The 19,970-nt window shown below is 41.7% G+C and overlaps 1 protein-coding gene across 6 annotated transcripts in view; it reads right to left on the bottom strand.

Annotated features, from left to right (window-relative positions):
- LONRF3 (LON peptidase N-terminal domain and ring finger 3) overlaps positions 1 to 19,970 on the bottom strand; it is a 144,943-nt gene extending 124,973 nt beyond the window's left edge. Inside the window, exons 1-5 of one of the 6 annotated variants that reach the window (XM_070258178.1) lie at positions 19,686 to 19,970; positions 18,262 to 18,312; positions 16,063 to 16,171; positions 15,353 to 15,464; positions 11,227 to 11,302 (exon numbers count right to left, since the gene is read on the bottom strand). The gene's annotated coding sequence lies outside the window, so the exon portion shown is untranslated. Of the gene's footprint in view, positions 1 to 11,226; positions 11,303 to 15,352; positions 15,474 to 16,062; positions 16,172 to 18,261; positions 18,313 to 19,493 lie in introns of all 6 variants that reach the window. The other 5 variants (XM_070258174.1, XM_070258173.1, XM_070258175.1 and 2 more) reach the window with 5 other exon arrangements.

The raw sequence follows: 19,970 nt of genomic DNA, 5'->3' as shown, positions 1-19,970 counted from the left end.
AGCTTCCTGCTGGCAGAGGTACGTGGCCAAACTATTAATCGACCAGCAAAAGGAGGGAAGTAATTCAGATGCATATGACAGCAGTAGAAAGCCCTGGACCAACCAGCATCCTCCCACCCAAGGCCTGCCAGTTCACAGCAGCTGGTCAGAAAGCTCATGGCCATGCGAACAGGATTGGCTGCCAGAGCGGAATCTGCACACCAGCCTCTGTGCCTTGCCCAGACTTCTGACTCAGAGGTAGTGACAAATAGGCTGGGCTGGTTCATCAACACAGTGAACCCAGGCGACAAGCTGGCAGTGACTTCTCTGAGGACTGAAGTCACTTCCTGTTTGGGACCCCAAGCCCTGAGCTGCATTCCCACACAGCTCAGGCTTCCACAGAGGATCACAGGTGGCTCCTAAGCCAATTGAAGAAATGTGAGAAAAAGCCAACGGGCAGTTGAAGGAGCCTCGGTGAAGTTTGAAATGTGACTCTCTATGAGTACCAAATCAGAGAACAAATGAATGCAGCATTCAAGCCACATTCTTACTCAATTCCTGAATCACTTTCACAAAATGAGTGTTAGTTTCAGCCCCTCTCAGGGCTTCAGATCCTTAAAAAAGCACTATATTGTCATTACAGGAAATATCTCATAATTCTGGTTTAGATGAGGTATGGCAGAGTTGGAAATAACTGGATTTATACAGATAAGGGAATCTTATCCTTTAAACACCAAAACTTTCAAACAGTATTTTTGATGACATGAAATATACATGTATACGTTACATGCTTCCCAGATTTCTTAACCCACTCAAATCTTTTTCCAGCCAACTCAGAGTAATCAGAATCAACATCCTTTATTATGTTATGCTATTTTGTTTTTCTGTCTCTTTTCAGGATATCAGGCCTTCAGCAGGCACTTCCCCTGTCAGTTTGTCTGAGCTTCTTCCCCCCTCTCTCCCACTCCAACATCTCTTCCTGTTGCTTCTAATCTGTATGGCTAGGAAACCAGATTACAAAACTCTTTAGAGCTAGGTTATAAACAAGGCACTAGAAAAGGCCTGGGAAATAAAGTTTGTGGCTTTAGTGCTACCTCTGTGTGTTTGAGGGAGTTTGCAGCTATTTCTTCCTTCCAGGTTTGGGGCGAATTTCCAGAGAACAGAAGGTGCCAGAAGCCTGGCCTAGGGTTAAGTGTTGTGCTACTGAATATCTGCTGGGATCAGGCCAGGCCTCAAAATCCCCTGTCCCCACACCAACTCCCTGGCTCAGACAGCTGTGAGTGACAGAAAATTAGGAAGAATAACTAAGAATAAACATGAGGCCATGCCAGACTCCTCTTTCAGAAATGAAGTGCTGACAAAGCAGGGGCCACATTGGCTTGGGAATCTGCTCTAACCTCCAACAGAGGAGCATCTCTGCGTTGTTCCCAGAACTGTGAAGCGCTGAGGAAATTTAAAAGGTGATCTCTCGTGCTTAGGCAGACCAGGAAGGAAACAAAATGACATAAAAAATGCACTGATCAATTTTTAAGTCTACAATACCTTACTGTTAACTATAGGACTATGTTGAACAGCAGATCTCTGGAACTTACTCATCTTGTATTGTATAACTCTGACTTTATGCTCACTGAACAACAACCGCCATGTCCCTGTCCCCGCATTCCGATAACCACCACCCTAGTGTCTACTTCTATCCCTTTGACTATTTTAGATGCCTCAGATAAGAAGAATTAAGCAGTATTTGTCCTCCTGTGATTGATTTATTTCACTTAGCAGAATGTCTTTAGGTCCATCCACATGTCCAAACTCACCAAATTATATATATTAATTATTTACAGTTTTTTGTATACCAATTATACCTCAATGAAGCTGGGGAAAAATGATAATCTATGGGCTCTACCTTCAAGCCAAAAAATGCACAAATCAAAAGTAAGCTAAATAAGATGAATTTTGAAGTTTCTTAACTGCAGCAATACTTAAGATTTTTAAGGTCTTTCTTAAAAATCTTGGGAGAAAAGCAACACATAATTTACAATGTATTAGCAATAGCCATCACATGTTCTATATTTGTACAATTTAGAAACCACTTTCATAGTCATTGCTTCATTTGATAAAGTGCAGAGAAAGTCATTCTCCCTCCCACCCTCAGCCATCACTTGTTACTTTAAGAAGCAACCTTCGAAAATTTCTATTGTCTATAACATTATTGACAGCTAAATCCCCACTGTGTCCACATCCTCTCTAGGCAAGGACTACCACAGGGTTCTGCTGGGAGAGCTGCACCAGGCCCCAAAGGCCCAGCTATGCACAGGATATAAAAGAGGGATTGCCTAGATGCTGGGGTCCCGGCCTTCCGGGGACCTCTAACCCCAGAGATCTTGCCTCTGATAGACCATTAACACCCACACAATGTACAGCAGTCTCCTTTAGCCTGTTCTACTGTCATTTTTAGCCCAGGATAGAGGTGATAACGCAAAATCCACAGGCCATCATTTCATTATTTTGGTCAGGACATCAAACAACCAGCAGGATGATGGTAATGGAAAAGTTATTTATCTCTGAACCTTGATTTGACCATTCTTAAAATAGGTGGAGTAAAACTTGCCCCTACATAGTTTCCAGATATTGGAGATGATAAACAAAGTACTACAACAGAGTATTTTAGTTTTTAAGGTGAATTACTCTGAGGTCCTTGAAAAGATCACAGAAGTCTGAGAGATTCTAACTGGCTAAAAGTTAAATATCTTCAATCACTTAAAAATTTTACTAGGACCAGCCCCAGTGTCCTAGTGGTTAAGTTCAACGTGTTCCACTTCACTGGCGTAGATTTAGTTCCCAGGTGTGGACCTATACCACTCGTCTGTCAGTGGCCATGCTGTGGTGGCAGCTCACATATAAAAAGATGAAGATTGGCAATGGATGTTGGCTCAGGGTGAATCTTCCTCAGTGGAAAAAAAAACCTTTTACTAGAAATCATACACAACATCTCAAACCAAAGATAGTGAAAAGAGGAAAAAACTTAGGATTTGATGTTGGTGAGGGGGAGGAAACCTAGTGAGGAAAGTGGCAATCAACAGCAGGGGTATGAAATAGGAAGAAGAAGACAGGAAAAAGCCAAATTGAAGAACTGAAAGTTTGTCATTGGGAAAGAAAGGGGAAATGTAAACAGCAACCGTCAAACAACATTTTCCCAACTAGAATTAAAAGATTATGTAAAGAAATTTTTTAAGTGGTTCAATCTGGAATAATTGAGAAACAATTAAGAACACATTATAAAAGACATAATACTTATATGTGTGAAATAAATTTAAATGGTAAACTCCAACAGAAGTGAATGCTGCACCTGGGTCTTAAAAATTTTCTAATCAAATGTAAGTTTGGCAGTGATTCTATAACGGGATGAGATTTATATTTAAGAACTGACCATTTGGGTGAGTCTCATCTAGATTCAAGATGATAAGATCCACACAGAGTATAGCAATAAAACCAAGGTGGGGGGGAGTCAAATACAGCTCTTCCTAGCCCCTACTTCCGTACATTTCTGTTCCTCCCACCCTTCTAAGCTAACCAGCTAATCAGCCAACCAGCCATTCTGTGGATAACTTACTTACGTCTGACTTAGGACCTACCCTTCAGAAGGGTATATATGCCAGAGGCAAGGAAGCTGAGCCGCAATTCTAGCAGATTTGCACTCCTTAGGTTGATCTACACTGACTCCAGCCACTCCTTTCCTATGGAAGACACTAAAGGCAGTAAGAGTAAATTATTTCCTTAGTTTGCTCATGCCCGACATTCAAAGGGAAAACAATAACAATGATGAAGCAAATTGTTGCAAGGGCTTGGCAACCAAAGTCACCAAGTACCACAGGATTTATATATATATATACACATACACACACATATACACATATAGAGCCACACACATACATACACTCTAGTGTACTCTAGTGGTTATGGTTCAGTTAAACACTATGAGTCAGGTCAGGTGCAGCCAACCACTTTTTACCTCTCAAGTCCCTTCTGGGAATTTGGGCTTCACTTCTAGTGAGAAAGCTGGAAATGGCTCCACTGGTCACCCTTCTCCTGGAGAAGGACCACCTTAACTGTTGAGAACTCAGCTTTGGTAGGGGAGTAAGTTCCTCTCCAAATGATACTATGGACACTGGAATTCTGCTCACTCAGTCTTGCCAGAGAGTTCCCTGTAAATTAATTTATAGTGAATCAACTCTGGGGCACTAAGACCACTCCAGACATGGACAGTCTGCCCCAATCTTGCAAGATCAATTTCATAAAGAACAACTCTCACATTTTCTTATCAAACACTCCTGCAACTCCAGTCAGACCTAGAACCTGGGACTAGAGTGACAAAGGTGTTTGACCTGGGGACAATTCTTATGTTCACAAGAGTGTGACTCTTAGGACAGAAGCAGAAGGGAGAATGTGTGTTTTATGGTGAGTAATGAGGGAGAAAAAGGAAAAGGACTGTAACTGACAAACAGGTGGTTACTGCCTGTCCTGTCCCCTCTCCTTAGATAAAACAAGCACTTCTGTCAGACTGAAGAGGTGGTTTGGGGTTCACAGTACAGTGTGTTACAGAATTAGAAAATCAGCATCATTCATATATTCCCTGAGGGTGGAATGGGAAGTTAATGGTCAGTCAGTACCCAGTGAACGCAACAGAGACTGTCAATAGCCACCAAAGATACCAGGTATGCCTCTACATATCCTAGTCTCCCTTGCAGTTAGATCGGGGTGAAGCGGTTAGTTCCTCTCACTGAAATGTGTGCAGAAGTGATGTGTGTCACTTCTGGGATGAGGCAATTAGGCCATGTGGGCTCCAAGCTGTCTTTTTCTTGCCCATGGTATGTTTGGAGGTCACATGTTACAGATGGCATTGCTACAAGACAGGAGGGGGCCAATCAGTCAGCATCAAACTTTATTTACGCGAGCAACAAATAAACCAGTGTTGTTACTGCATCAGAGTCTAGCCTATCCTGACTAATATAGGAGCCAAAGCAATGGCCCATCCAGAATACCAGAGACTTTAGTGCAAGAAATTAACCTGGTCACATTTACAAATTCTATGAGGGTAATCAGATTTCACATGTTTCCCAAGACTTTCTTCAATAAAACATTGTCTCTGAGGGAGGATGGTTCTTCTTAAAACAGTAACCTCAAGTGTAAAAGCCACCTCTCCCAAGATACAAGTCTTCAAAACATCATAAAGCATCCAAAATTTGTTTAATAGCTCATGAAATCTCTTCCTAGGCACCTATCATCTCCTGAAACTTCCCATTTTACTAACATCACTGGACACAAATGCTGGCTTATAGCCTCTATAAACAGAACTTCCTCATAAATTCAGGTTCCCATAAAAACCAAACAAGAAAAAAATGAAAAATGAGACACAACTAAGGTTTTCTCTATCAAGACCATCTCAATTTCTTGTGGGCCCTGACTCAATCCAATTTAAGGTTTAGAATAGGAGGAAGAGGAACTTTACTCATTCACTGCCACTAAGATATCTGGATCTGTCTTGGTGAGCTGGCAAGGTGAGCATAAGACAGAAGGCACAATGCGTTAAAGCTTGAACCAGAAGGGCTGGCGACAACCTCAGCTTGGAACTCTCCACAAAGGAGGGAAGACTTCTTGGCTATTTTTCACTATAACCAGCTGAAAGCCCTACCTTTCAGAGCATCTACTTATTAAGATGACAGGGACCCCATATACGACTGCTTATTGCAAATGACCCACAATATGACTTTAAAAACATTTCTTTCAAAGGCAAGTCACATTATCAGTGTAAGTTTGAGAAATTATACACATATACATATTTTTCCTGGGCCAGGACTTGATAGGAATTTTGACATATTCAACCTGTAACGAGAAGCCTGTCTCGTGGTTAGGAGCTATACAAAAACCATGGCCTGGTCCCTGTATCCAAGCTTGCCCCTTACTCCGCAGCTAGAATCTGGTTCTGTTGGGAGAAGATGGTCAGAGAAGTCCTTACTCTCTGACCCAGAAGGCCTCTTCTGAGCGTTGCCCAATGCTCCTGTTATACAACATGCAAAATAAATAATCAACCTTAAAAGTCAGGCAGCCAAAGCTCTTCTCAAATAATAAGCCCTTTTATAAGCTGCTTATCACCTGCCAAAATCAGCTCCAGAGGAACACCAGGAACTCTAAATTCCATTGTTCTCATTAACTACTTTGGCCAAATAGACAAGCTTCAGTGGCTTTATTGGTTTTATAAGAGACAGAAGACAAAGTTTTTCATCTACCCACACCTTGTCCTTGATCTCAATAATTTAATACAGCTCCAGTCCCAACATCTCTGAGAGATCTCTTTTAAAAGTGTGAGCTAAAAAGGGTTTCAGTCTTTTCTTAGAAAACATGCCATTCTCTACTTTTCCTCTCACCTGATTGTGGGGGTGAGGAAGGGAAGAACATAAATGCCAACCTTTTCAGAAAATTCATTGGGATGGAGGGAGAAGGTAGGATAGAGGCATGTGAGACGCAGTCTTCTGTGAGGGCTTCTGGCTTAACTACAAAAGGAAAGAGGAATTTTGCGCAAGGAAAACTGTTTAAAACCATATTTGGTACACTTGGATAGGCCTGAAGACGCATTGTTGCTGGCCCAGAATGGCTTTTGTGGGTTTCAAAATAGAGGATGGGGCCTCTTGCTAAGGAAATCTGACGGGAGAAATCTGTTATAAAACTTATTTCTGGGGCCAGCCCCATGGCCGAGTGGTTAAGTTCGCGCACTCTGCTGTGGCGGCCCAGGGTTTCACTGGTTCGGATCCTGGGCACAGATACGGCACTGCTCAGCAAGCCACGTTGAGGCAGCGTCCCACATGCCACAACTAGAAGGCCCCACAACTAAAAATACACAACTATGTATTGGCAGGCTTTGGGGAGAAAAAGGAAAAATAATATCTTAAAAAAAACTTATTTTTGATGAACCACAAAAGGGCTTTTGATACCCACTTGACATTATCACAGGACCCTCAACCCACAAATGAAAGCTCAAGATCTACCTCCTCCATTAAAAAAGAAAACCTCACTACCCTCCCTTCTCCCCTCACTGATCCCTCTTGTCAAATTGATCCCTTCCTCCGCTAGGCTCTATACATACTGACTTGTTCACACTTGTTTCCTTCCTGATCTGACGGGCTTTCTTAGAGCAGGGACCAAGCCTTATTCATCTCTGCATCCTTATTGTCTAGCACAGTCCCTGGAACATTGTAGGTGTTCATTAAATCTTTTAATAACAATAAGATTAATAATAATTATAGTTAACATTTGAGTGCTCAGTAGCTCTGTGTTTAACTTCTATATTTTTTCTCATTTTCCAGAGGAAGAAGCTGAGGTACTGAGAGGTTAATAAGTGGCAAAGCAATGATACAAACTAGGCAGTCAGGCTCTAGAACCTTCATTCTTAACCACTACCTGGTGTGGTATGCAGGAACCAATAAGCTAGCCGATAAAAGAGCTATACAGGGGCCAGCCCAGTGGCCAAGTGGTTAAGATCACGCATTCCGCTTCAGCATCCTGGGGTTTGCTGGTTTAGATCCTGGGCGTGGACCTCCACACCACTCATCAAGCCATGCTGTGGCAGCAACCCACATAGAAGAACTAGAATGACTTACAACTAAGATATACAACTATGTACTGAGCTATGTATGGGCTTTGGGGAGAAAAAAATAATAAAAAATAAAAAGAAGGAGATTGGCAACAGATGTTAGCTCAGGGCCAGTCTTCTTCACCGAAAAAAACCCAACCAAACAAAAGGGCTATACACATATGAAACCATTAAACTCAAACTTAAATTAGTTTGATTCAGAAACCTGGCTTAATACATAAAAATGTATTAAGCACCTAGTATTCTGTGCCAAGCCCAAGGCTAAGAAGTGGTGGTACAAAGATAAAGGCATGGTCTTCATCCTCAAGGAGAACAAAAGCTTACTGAGCACTTACTATGTACTGGGCACTGTTCTAAGTAGTTCACATGCATTAACTTCCTTATTCGTTACAAAAATCCCCACGAGAGCAGTACTATCATTATTATTAGTAGTAAATTGAGATGAGACAGATGAGAAACTGAGGCACAAGGAGGTTAAGCAACTTGTAAAAACCACTATTTGAACCCAAGCAGCCTAGCTCCAGAGTCCATGCTCTTCTCTGCTACACTCTACTGCCTCTTCTGTGTACAACGATACACAACTCTAATATAACGTAGTATGTGCTAGAAGACAGAAAGAGAAGAAGTGCTATGGAAACGCAGAGAAGGAAATGATTAATTTTGCCTGAGGGGGGGCTTAAGGATGGCTCTGCAGAACACGTGACATTCGAGCTGGACCTTGAAGACCTAAGAATAAGAAAGAAATTCAAATACAAATGGTACATGGAGACCAGTAAAACTTGTATGTGTTTTCAAAGCCATCATGAATAAAACACAAAGCTGAGAAGCAAGCCCGGCTCTACACCATCTTCCTCTGCTGAGGCCACTTCTTGCCAAGGAACAGGGAAATACTCAGTAAAACTGTGGCCTGAATTGATACATTAGTCCTCCCACTTGGTTCAAACTCTACCTGGGGTTTAGTCATCTCACAGTATCTGTAGGAATTTCTTTTCCTCTCCCTTCTGTACCACAGATAATGTTTCTGGAAGGGGACCACAGGCTCTTTAGTGTAACTGAGGCCAGATCCTCCAAGGCTGGCAAAGGAAGCTGGAATCGCCATGCGGGCGAGGGAAACAGCTAGACCTTACAGGCCCAATTTTTTCCACACCTCGAGATACTTTCTCTTTTGCTAACTGCAGAGGTTCTAAGTCATTTTCTTGAAGGGTGTTCATGGGTTTCCTTAGAGTTTGTTCCACTCAAATCTGTTGATGACTTCCCCTCCCTCAACATCTAGCTTCTCTGAAGATTACTGGCTACTATGCCAAGAAACACATGTGAATAAGGACAAGTTAACTCCAACAACCAGCGAGTACTCCTGGGGCAAACTTGTGACTTTTTCTGCCATTCTAAACACATTCTCTTGACCCTACACACCACTCAACTTACTGCCTCGTTTCTCTGCTCTTCTTTCCAGCAAAAGTCTTCAAAAGATTTGTCTATACTACCTGCCTACAATCTTTCTCCTCCTCTTCTCTCTTGAACCCACTCCAATGAAGATTCTGTTCACTGAAACGGCTTTTAACAAGGCCAACAGTGACCTCTATGTTGTTAATTTCATTGCTTTTTTGTTTTTTTAAAAGATTGACCCTGAGCTAACATCTGTTGCCAATCTTCTTTTTTTCTTCATCTCCCCAAAGCCCCACAGTACATAGTTGTATATTCTAGTTGTAGGTCCTTCTAGTTCTGCTATGTGGGACGCCACCTCAGCATGGCTTGATGAGTGGTACTAGGTCTGCACTCAGGATCTGAACCAGCGAATCGGAGCACACAAACTTAACCACTTGGCCATGGGGCCTGCCTCTCTATGCTGCTAATTTCTATCGAGCATTCTCAACCCTCATCTTGCTTGGCCAACCAGAAGTACTTTTTACAGTTGATTATTCCCTCTTCCTTGAACAAGCGCCTTCTTCACTTGATTTCCAGGACACCATTCTCTTCTGGTTTTCCTTCTACCCTACTGGCCACATCTCGTCATCTCCTTTGCTTATTCCTCATTGTCTCACTAACTTCTAAATGTGGGAGCGCCCCAGGGCTGGGTCCTTGGTCCCCTTCTCTTCTCTAACTACTCTCGCTCTCTTGGTGATTGTATCCATCTCATAGCTTTAAATACTATCTAGATGCCTGTGACTCAAAAGTGTTTATCTCCAGCCCTAACCACACTTATGATTGCCAGGTTCATATATCCCACGGCTTACTCAACATCTCCACTTAGATATCTAACTGGCATCTCAAATTCAACACATCCAAAATTGAACTGCTCATATACTCACAACCCTGTTCTTGCCACAGTCTTTACCATTGCAGGTAGTGGCAACTCCATCCTTCTAGCTGCTCAGGACAAAACCCTTGGCATCATCTTGAACAGAAATGCTGTGTTACACAACTCCAGAGGGCACCAGCCACATTTTATTCAATGCTATTGGTGTTATGCAACACATAACATAAGTGACCCTGTTTTCCTTGATTCCTCTTTCTCTCACGTCCCACATCTGATTTGTTAGCAAATCCAGTTGGCTTTACCTTCAAAATATATCCAAATCCAACAATTTCTCCCCGATTCCACTGCTAACAGCCTGACCCGAGCTTGTCCCCTCATAACTTATTATCCAAAAAGGAACCAGAGTGATCCTTTTAAAATATGTCAGATCACATCACTCTCCTACTCAGAATTCCCCAATGCTTCCCACTTCACTCAGAGAAAAGGTCAAAATTCTTACAATGGCCAAGAAGATCTTGCATTGTTTTTTCTCTTTGGCATTCATCGCTCGCTAATAGACTATGTATTTCATCTATTTATCTCATTCATTGTCTGTTGCCCACATATGAATATAAGCTCCAGGAGGTCAGGGACTTGGTCTGTTTTGTTCACAGATGAAGCCTCAGCATCTACAACAATACCTGACACAAAGTACACACTCAACATTTATTTGTAGATGAAATAAATGAAGTAGATTGGGAAGAGGGAAATCTTTATACATGGGCCAGCATCATACCAAAACACAATATAACAAGTAAAATGCCATTTGAGTAGCCAGCTAGTGCTGGGACCAAGCGGAATCCCAGGAGATGTTCAGTTCCTAATTCTTACTGTTTGTTTTTCCATTGCTTTGATATTTTACCTGATGTGTCCTTTCTTTTGCCTCCTGAAGAAAAAGAAATTGCCCTATATATAGTAAGGAGCTCCCCCTGGTGGAAGCAACTCTGATAGAAAAGAAAACTGTAGAACAGGCTTTAAGTTATAAAGGAGATCACTGGGGACAAAGGAAGTGACTCCAACATTTCACAGGAAAAGTCCCCAGCAGAAACAAGGGAAACTAAAGATTAGATTCAAAGTACATGGGGGAACTTAGCAACTTATTTTACTGTTGAATCTCTTTTGCATCTGACAATGAGAAAAAAAAAATAATTCATTTACAATTGAACAACATAAGTACCTACTCTTAAGGAATTTTAAATCTGGTAGAGGATGTAAGTCAAGAATACAAATAATTACAAAGCAATGAGTATGACTGCGAATGAGTGAATTGGGGCCAAATAAGAGGAGTAAACTAAGAGCTATGACTTACCCAGGAAAGACAAGGATAACTTTGGGCTGAATAAATCCAGGAAGACAACTTGGAGGGGGTGGTTCTTGAACTGAGCCTTGAAAGACAGACAAAATTTTAATAAGAGAATATTCCAGGTAAAGACCTAAATGTAGGGAAGGGCACATCACGTGGAACCCCAAGTCGGCCAATGGTGCTCTGTAAAGGTCACAATTTGGTTAACAACACAATTCAAACCCCTTCTGGAAAAGGGCAGAGACAGATTCTCAAGAGAAAAGTCCTTGGCAAAGGTAAAACAGGAGGGAACCAAAAAAAGCCCCTTTCCTTATTTTCCCTTGGATGAGAGGAACACTACTAAAAACTATGAGGGGAAAAAGATACAATACAAACTCCATGATAAATAGACCAGCTTACATACTAGAGGATTCTGAATCCACAATATCTAACGAAAACACTAATAGGTATGCAGGGTCTATTCTATTCTGTATTTTATCTGAAGGTAATGCCCAGTGAACCTCCTTTTCAAATGAGGATGTTCTCCCTTTCATTCCCTCTTGTGCACCATCCTTCCCTTGGAGATGCCAAAATGCATCCTGAATTCATCTATCCCTCTCCATGTCCACCACCACCCTCCTAGTCTGAGCCACCATCATCTCTCACCTGGTCTAGTGCAACTTTAGTATCCATTGATGATTCTTGTACCCATTGATGATTCTTAGTATCTAGTACAATTTTAGTATCCACTGATGATGATTCTTGCCTGAAACAGTTATTACTGTGGTGCTTGCCAAATGATAAGTTTCCATTTCCATTATTCTTTCTACATTTATTAATTGGAATGCTACTATAAACAAGTGCTTTCCCTTCTCCCTCATTTAATTATTTATTGATTCAGTTATTTATTTATATTAGTATGGACTCATAGATCCTTATTTTACTCTATGGGTTATAATCCATTACTATCATTATTTTGTTGCTTAAATTGTCCCAGATTTTGTCATTGGGAACGCCTTCAAATTGACTCCTGTATCCTTTTGACACGTCCCCATTATTCCATGAGCACTTTCTTACTTTCTGGTAGAAGACATTCCAACCTCATCCCCTGCGCCACCCCTGGAATCAGCCATTTCTCCAAGGGGTCCTGGTCCCTTTTACTTGGAGAATGATATTTTAAAAACCAAGATCTGAGTGCTAGGTGTATTCATTGGTATTGGGGTGTCATTGCTTCTAGGCTTTCTCAGCAGACAGAGCTAGAAAATATATATATACACAGAAACAACAACATCTTCTTCTGTATGTGTGTGTGTGTCTGGGGTTGTGGGGTGGTGTGTGTGTGTGTGCGCACGCGCACATATAAAACGATGCATTCACACTGATATCTCTGCTCCCCACTGGTCTTCTGTCTTTCCTTACATGTAATTCTTCCTCTGACAGAGAAAAATCTCATTCTCATCATTCATGATATATTTACTTATTTGCTTGATACTAGTGCATAGATTCAGAATTGCTAGGCCATACCCCCATGGAAAACAAACCTACTAACTAGAGAATAGTATTTTTGTATACTTTTCGGGGGGTTTGGTTTTTTTGTCTTTTAGCCTTAGAACAGTAGTTCCCAAAGTGTGGTCCTGGACCAGCAGCATCAGCCTGGGAACTTGTTAGAAATCCACATTCTTGAGCCCCACCCTAGACCTATTGCATCAGAAATTCTGGGGGTGGGGAGCAGCAACTGAAGTTCTAACAAGCCGTCCAGGTGACTCTGATGCATACTGAAGTTTGAGAACCACTATGCTAGATTACATAGTCAAAATACTCTTTTCCAAAGTTACTTAGCACATCAGTCTGCTCGGGTTGACATAACTCAATACCACAGATGGGTAGCTTAAACAATAAAAATTTATTTCTCACAGTTCTGGAAGCTAGAAGTCCAAGATCAAGGTGTCAGCCAGTTTGGTTTCTCCCAAAGCCTCTCTCCTTGGCTTGTAGATGGCCACCTTCCTCCTGTGTCCTCATGCAACCTTTTTTCTGTGCACATCTATCCCTGCTATCCCTTCCTTTTCTTATAAGGACACCAGTCCTACTGGATGAGGGCCCCACCCTTCTGACCTCACTTAACCTAAATTACCTCCTTAAAGGCCCTTTGGCCAAATACAGTCACATCGGGGGGGTTAGGGCTTCAACATATGAATTTTGAGGGGACACAATTCAGTCCATAACACTTAGGTTAGTTATTTTCTCCTACCCCTTCAATGTGGTTGTTATTCATTTGTAATACAGTTAAGTTCTTTTGTTTCTGTTTGTATTCCCTCTCATCCATATTGAATTTAAATTTTTTAGTATATGAAACATTAACATGGTTCTAAACATCAGAACTATATACAAAATATAAACTCAGAAAAGTGTCACTTTTCCATCCCTTCTATTCCATTCCCATTCCCCCACCCTTTCTACCCTGTTTCTAGCCACTCCTGTAAGTTACTAATCTCATTAGTTTTGGGTTTATGTTTCCACACAGGGGGTACTGGTTTTCTATGGCTCCTGTAACAAATTACCACAAACTTAGTGGCTTAAAACGCCACAGACGTGTATTACAATTCTGAAAGTCAGAAGCCCAAAATGGGTATCACGGGCTAAAGTCAAGGTGTCAGCATGGCTGTGTTCCTTCTGAAGGCTTTCAGGGAGAATCTGTGCCTTTATCTTTTCAAGCTTCTAAGGGCTGCCTACATTCCTTGGCCAATGGTCCCTTCTTCCACCTTCTAGCCAGCAGCACAGCATCTTTAAAACTCTATGACCCCTGCTTCCATTATCACATCTCCTTCCTCTGACTTTCTCTTCTGCCTTTTTCTTATAAGGACCCTTGTAATTATATCGGACCCACCAGGATAATCTCCTCATGAAACAACCCTTAACTTAATCACATTTGCAAAGTCCTTTTTGTCATATAAAGTAACATATTCACAGGTTCTGGGGAGTAGTATATGGACGTCCTGGGGGGGGGGGGTCATTATTCTGTCTACCACACAGAGACTTTTTTAAATTTGTTTTTAAAACACAGAGTGATAGATGTCATTCTTAAAATTGTTAAATGGCTTCTCCCTACTCTTAGAATGAGCCCAACCTCTTCACCCTTCTAGCCTTCTTTGCCTCCTTCCATTCCTTGAACACACTAAATCCTTTCTGGCTTCAGGGCCTTTGTGCTTACTCTTCCTTCTGTCTACAATATTCTTTCCCCAGCTCCTCTCATGGCTGGCTCATTCTTCCAGTCTCATCTCAAATGTCACCTCTTTAAAGAAGCTATCCCTGATCACCAGATATGTAACAGCCTGTCTCAATTACTGTCATTTAGCCTATTTATTTTCTTTATCATTGATCACAGTCTGAAGCATATTTTTATGTATCGGTTTACCTGTTTTTTGACCCATCTTTCCCACTAGAATGTAATCTCCATGAGGGTGGAGACTGTGTATATTCTGCTGTATCCCTAATATCTATCATAGTATCAGGCACACAGTAGGCACTCAATAAGTGTTCATGAAACACATGAATGTTGTTCCAGTCCCGGTGGGCAAGGAGGATAAGTGTGTTACTGGTCTAAATAGGGTAAACAAAACAACCCCACGGTACTTCAGGGGCTGCTGATGCAGACTGTCACAATTCCCAATGCAATCCAAACAATTTCCTATATGTAATTCACTCAGCAAGTCTTTACTAAATAGCTAATATGCACTCATTTAATCATCACAACAACCTTACGAGGGAGCTATTATTGTTATTATCCCCATTTTACCAGCAAGAAAACTGAGGTTCAGAGAAGTACTGTGGCCAAAGATACACAGCTGGTAAGCTACTACATGCTAGCTAGACTCAGGGCCTATACCAGAGAACAAGTGAACACGGTCCTTGCCCTCATTAGTAGTGAGTCAGAGAATGAATCCACGCTTACAGGGCAGTGTGCCAAGTGTTATGATAGAGGTCTGCTAAGGGTGCTACAGGCATACTGGTAAAGGGCAGTGAAATCAGGGTGAGGAGTGAGGAGGCTTCTGGGAGGAGGAGGCACTTGAAGTAAGTTTGAAGCATAAGTAGATCTTAGCTAGATGATTAGAACACCAACTAGCTAGCTATTAATAGGGCGCATGCTATCATTTACCTTGATGAATTTTCTGTTTTTCTAGGGTCTGGCCTTCACCTCAGCTTTGCAGGATAAGAAATCCAATCTTGTAAGTAACCGAGTCATCCAGAATTCGGAATACTGACAGCTGCTAATAAAGCTCAGGAGAGAATGCAGTTTATAAATCAGAATGTTCATTTAACTGTAGAGTGGGCATTCCCTCCCCACAGGTGTGCCTCCTGAGACAGTTTTGTGGTGGGCCTAGAACAAGGATCCACAAACTTTTTATTTAGAGGGCCAAATAGTAAGTATTTTGGGGTTTGTGGGTAATATATGGCCTCTGTCACAACTACTCAACTCTGCCGCTGTTGGGCAAAAGCAGTGATAGACAATACACAAAGAAATGAGTGTGGCTGTGTTCCAGTAAGACTTTATTTACAATAAGACTTTAAAATAGATGGCAGGCCAGATTTCATTCCTAGGCCATACTTTGCAGACTCCTGGCCTAGAAGAACAAAAGTAGTTACATGCTTCAGATGCTTAATCGCATCAGGCTTTCACAGCCTGATGTATCCATCAATGCTACAGAGATAAATCTACCTCCGTATCAGATTGGGTATATTCTCTCCTGAACAGTGCTTAGATGGACACTCCAACGTTTGCCTCTCTAGTCCCTCCCTTTTAATACTGACCACTCTACAAAAGTCCACCCCATTCTAAAGCCTTGGGGATAAGAAAGCTCTACTCACCAGTAAAACTCCAAGGGAAATGCCAGCAGCATCAGTTCATATTCTGCAGTTACTTCACAGAGAACGCCCTGATCCTTTGTTACCTGCAGGAGGCGGGGCACTCTACATTCTTCCATGTGTCCCCCAGAAAAAGTGACAGATTGTCAATATTAATACTTACAAGAGGCAGTAGCATGTAAGCTCCACGAAAAGAGAGATTATTTTTTAAATTAGAACCTTTTATTTTTACAAAAGCAGTATATGTTCATTGTAAAAAATTAGAAAACAAAAATAAGTAAATAAAAACATTATTTTCCCACTGCCCAGAAATTACCACTGTTAACAGCTTAGTATATATCCTTCTAGATCTTTTCCTCGGTATATATGACACATAGATACATTTTCTACCAAAATGAGATAATATATGTACATAACGCTTTGTAACTGCTGTTTTCAGTTAATGACCTCCGCCATTGCATGTTAATGTTTCCATCTCATCTAACACCCATCCATATTCAAATTTCCCTAGTTTCCCCCAAAATGTCATATAAAGCTAGTTTGTTCAAGTCAGGATTCAATCTCAGACCACTCATTGCATCTTTAATCTCTTTTCATTTAGAATAGTATCTTTCTCAGGACAGGAATTTTGTTTGCTGCTGTATCCCCAAGCCTTGAACAGTTCTTGGTACATAGTAGTAGCTCAGTAAATATTTGTATAATTAACTAATTAATCAAAAACTTAAGAGGATGTGGGGGGTTCACCATAGAGTTTATCTCATCCACATATCACCCTCAATCTCCATTTTATAGATAATGAAAATCAAGACCAGAGAAGTGAAGTAATTTCCCAAGGATACACAGCAAGTATGTGGCAATTGCTTTCCATTCCTCTGTTTATTCTACTAAACCAAGAGTAGGAAAACTTTTTCTGTGAAGGTCAGATAGTAAATATTTTAGGCTTTATGGGCCAAGAAGCAAATCAGGGCTATTATGTAGGTACTTATATAACAAGAGAAAATAAATTTCCATAATTTTTTATAGATGAAATCCAAAATATAATAATTGACTACAAGGTTTTGTAATACAGGTCTACTAATGAGAAAACAGAATGGAAGAATAACATTTTCTTTAATTGGGGTTGAAAGTTAGTGTTCCCTATCATCAAACTGATTGAAAATGTTCATCTGAAAAAACATTCTTAACTCACAGGTCAGAATTTGCCGACCTCTGTCCTGTATCATGCTGCTTGTCTCTGATTTGGCTTTTTCTTCAAAAGCTTGAGTGAAAATAACGTTCCTCTTAATCGACAGGTGCAATGGGTTCTGGCTTATTGCAGTTACATGGTACTAAAGTACCAATGAGGAAAAAAACTCCTTAGCTACTCCTTTAAAATGTTGATCTTGTCTTACTTCAGTTACTCCAGTACCTAACAGTTGGTAATGCCTGTCTTCTTTCATTTAAATTGCAAGAAGGTAGCTTGCATTGTGACCGTGGCTTTCATAACTAACCACGTGTTAATATCTAATGGGGCTGACCAATTTAGAAATCAGTGCAAGTGAGGATGATGAGTGGCCTGTATCAGGGCTGATTATTCTTCTTTCTCAAATAAAAACACGCTATGCTATTTAAAGACATAGAGGGAAATATCCAAAGAGAGAAAAGAATAGAAAGTGACTGCTTTTGGGGGAGCAGGGATGGCAAGGAAAGCCGGGGACTCCTTTCTTTTAGAATAGAAAGCCGCATAGAACTATCCGTAATACTACGTGCATGTATAGTTTTGAGGAAAGTACATGAAAGAAAACCAGAGGCACATTAAAGCCCCTTCTGGAAAAGGCTTATTTAATACTTTCCTCCATCCTCCTCCCACCCTAGGTTAGGTGTCCCTCTACTCTGCTCCTCATAGCATCCCATGCTCAACTCCATCAGAGCACTTGACACACTGTACTGTCGTTAGCTATTTGTCTGTCTCTCTGAAGGAGCCATGAGCTCCTTGCAGAGAGGGGCCATGTATTATTCATTTCAGCCCCAAATTAAAGTATTTAAAATTTAAAATATTTAAATTTAAAATGTAAAAAGGTATTCATTAAAGTGAAATAAAACTAGCTAACCAAATACCACTCAGTCTAGGCAAATTAACATCACAATGAGATACCAAATAAAAAGACAGACAAAATAAGTGTTGGTGAGGATGTGGAGAAATTGGAACCTTCATACACTTACAGATGGGAATTTTAAATGGTGCAGCCACTTCGGAAAACAGCCTGGAAGTTCCTAAAAATGTTAAACATACAGTTATCATACGACCCAGAAATTCCACTCCCATACCAGAGAACAAGTAAACATGGTCCTTGCTCTCTGTAGTGGAGAGACAGAGAATGAATCCAAGCTTACAGTGCAGTCTGTTAAGTGTTGTGATAGGGATCTGCTAAGGGTGCTAGGAGAGCACCAGCGCAGGGCAGTGAAATCAAGAGAATTGAAAATATATGTCCACACAAATGTTCACAATAAGATTACTCATGCCAACCAAAAAGTGGAAACAACTCAAATGTCCATCAACTGATAAAGAGAGAAACAAATGTGGTATATCCACACCATGGAATATTATCTGGCCATAAAAACAAACGAAGTACTGATGTGTGCTAAAACAACGATGAACCTGGAAAACATCACGATAAGTGAAAGAAGCCAGACACAAAAGACCATATAGTGTATGATTCCATTCATATGAACTGCCCAGAAAAAGCAACTATATAGAGACAGAAAGCAGGTAAGTGGTTGTTAGGGCTAGAGGTGGGAGGAGAGATTAACTGCAAACAGGCTTATGGGAATTTGGGGGGAGGGTGATGGAAGTGTTCTAAAACTGGATTGTGGTGACGGTTGCACAACTCTGTCAATTTACTAAAAATAATTGTACACTTAAAATGAGTGAATTTTATGGTATGCAAATTATAAGCCTCTAAAAAAAATCCCTCAATCTATTACATTATTTAGTTTCTCAACATTTTTCCCCCAACTGGACTAGCCCATTACAAGACCTGATAAGAAGAATTCCGGTGAATGAAGTTTCGGAAGCATTTTTGTCGGTTGGGGCTTGGGGCTGTGCCGACAGAAACATTCAAGTCAGCAGCTCTCTGTGAAACTGGAAGATGTCTCCAGGTGTACAATGTGTTTGGGTTGGGCGATCCCAGTGTGTAATCTGGATAAGCTGTGGCCTCTCTGCCAGATTCAAGCGTAAGTAGGCCTAAAGCCTCTACTCTAAGCAATAAACTAGTCAGGCAACGAGTTCGCTTCTTGCAATTCTCAAGCCCTATTCATAACCAGGTGAATTGTCCTATTACGGTATATCCTTGAAAATGCTGCTTTTTTTTTTTTCTTTTGGCAACTCGGTCAGCGCTTATTGGGCAAAGATGTCCCGCCAGAACAGCCAAAAGATACAAAGACAGAAACTCCACCTGTTAGGCCCGCTCCCTTGGGCTACTCCAGGGGAAAACACACCTCTCCAAGGGCGGTGGGGAGGTGCAACTGGACGTAACAGCACCTCTCAGAGCTGCGAGAAAGGCTGAGACCAAGTCCCTGCTTCTCTGGGTTGCGGGAAAGGAGTGAAGTGTCTCCTCCCAAGGCCTCCTGGTGCCCAGGAAACTCACGCGCCTGCTTGTCACGGTCGCCAGGAGGCTACAGATAACGGCGCCTGGACTTCAGTCGCCGTCGCCGCAGCAGCCCCACCGTGAGGCCCGCGGAGAGCGAGAGGAGGAGGCGGTGGAGGAAGGAAAGCCGCTCGAGCGGACTCACAGCTGTCCCGGGCTCCACCCGGTGGTCCCCACTACCCGGCGCGCGGCTCCCTGCTCACGCGGCCGCCGCCCCTCCGGGGACGGGCTATTGTGTCGCAGCGCCCCCTGGCAGCTGGAAGCCGGAAAAGCTGGCGCCGCGGG

The sequence above is a fragment of the Equus caballus genome, chromosome X (assembly GCF_041296265.1).
Source record: "Equus caballus isolate H_3958 breed thoroughbred chromosome X, TB-T2T, whole genome shotgun sequence".
Lineage (NCBI taxonomy): Eukaryota > Metazoa > Chordata > Mammalia > Perissodactyla > Equidae > Equus > Equus caballus.
The sequence above is the reverse complement of the archived record's forward strand: the minus strand, read 5'-3'. Positions and strand labels throughout refer to the sequence as shown.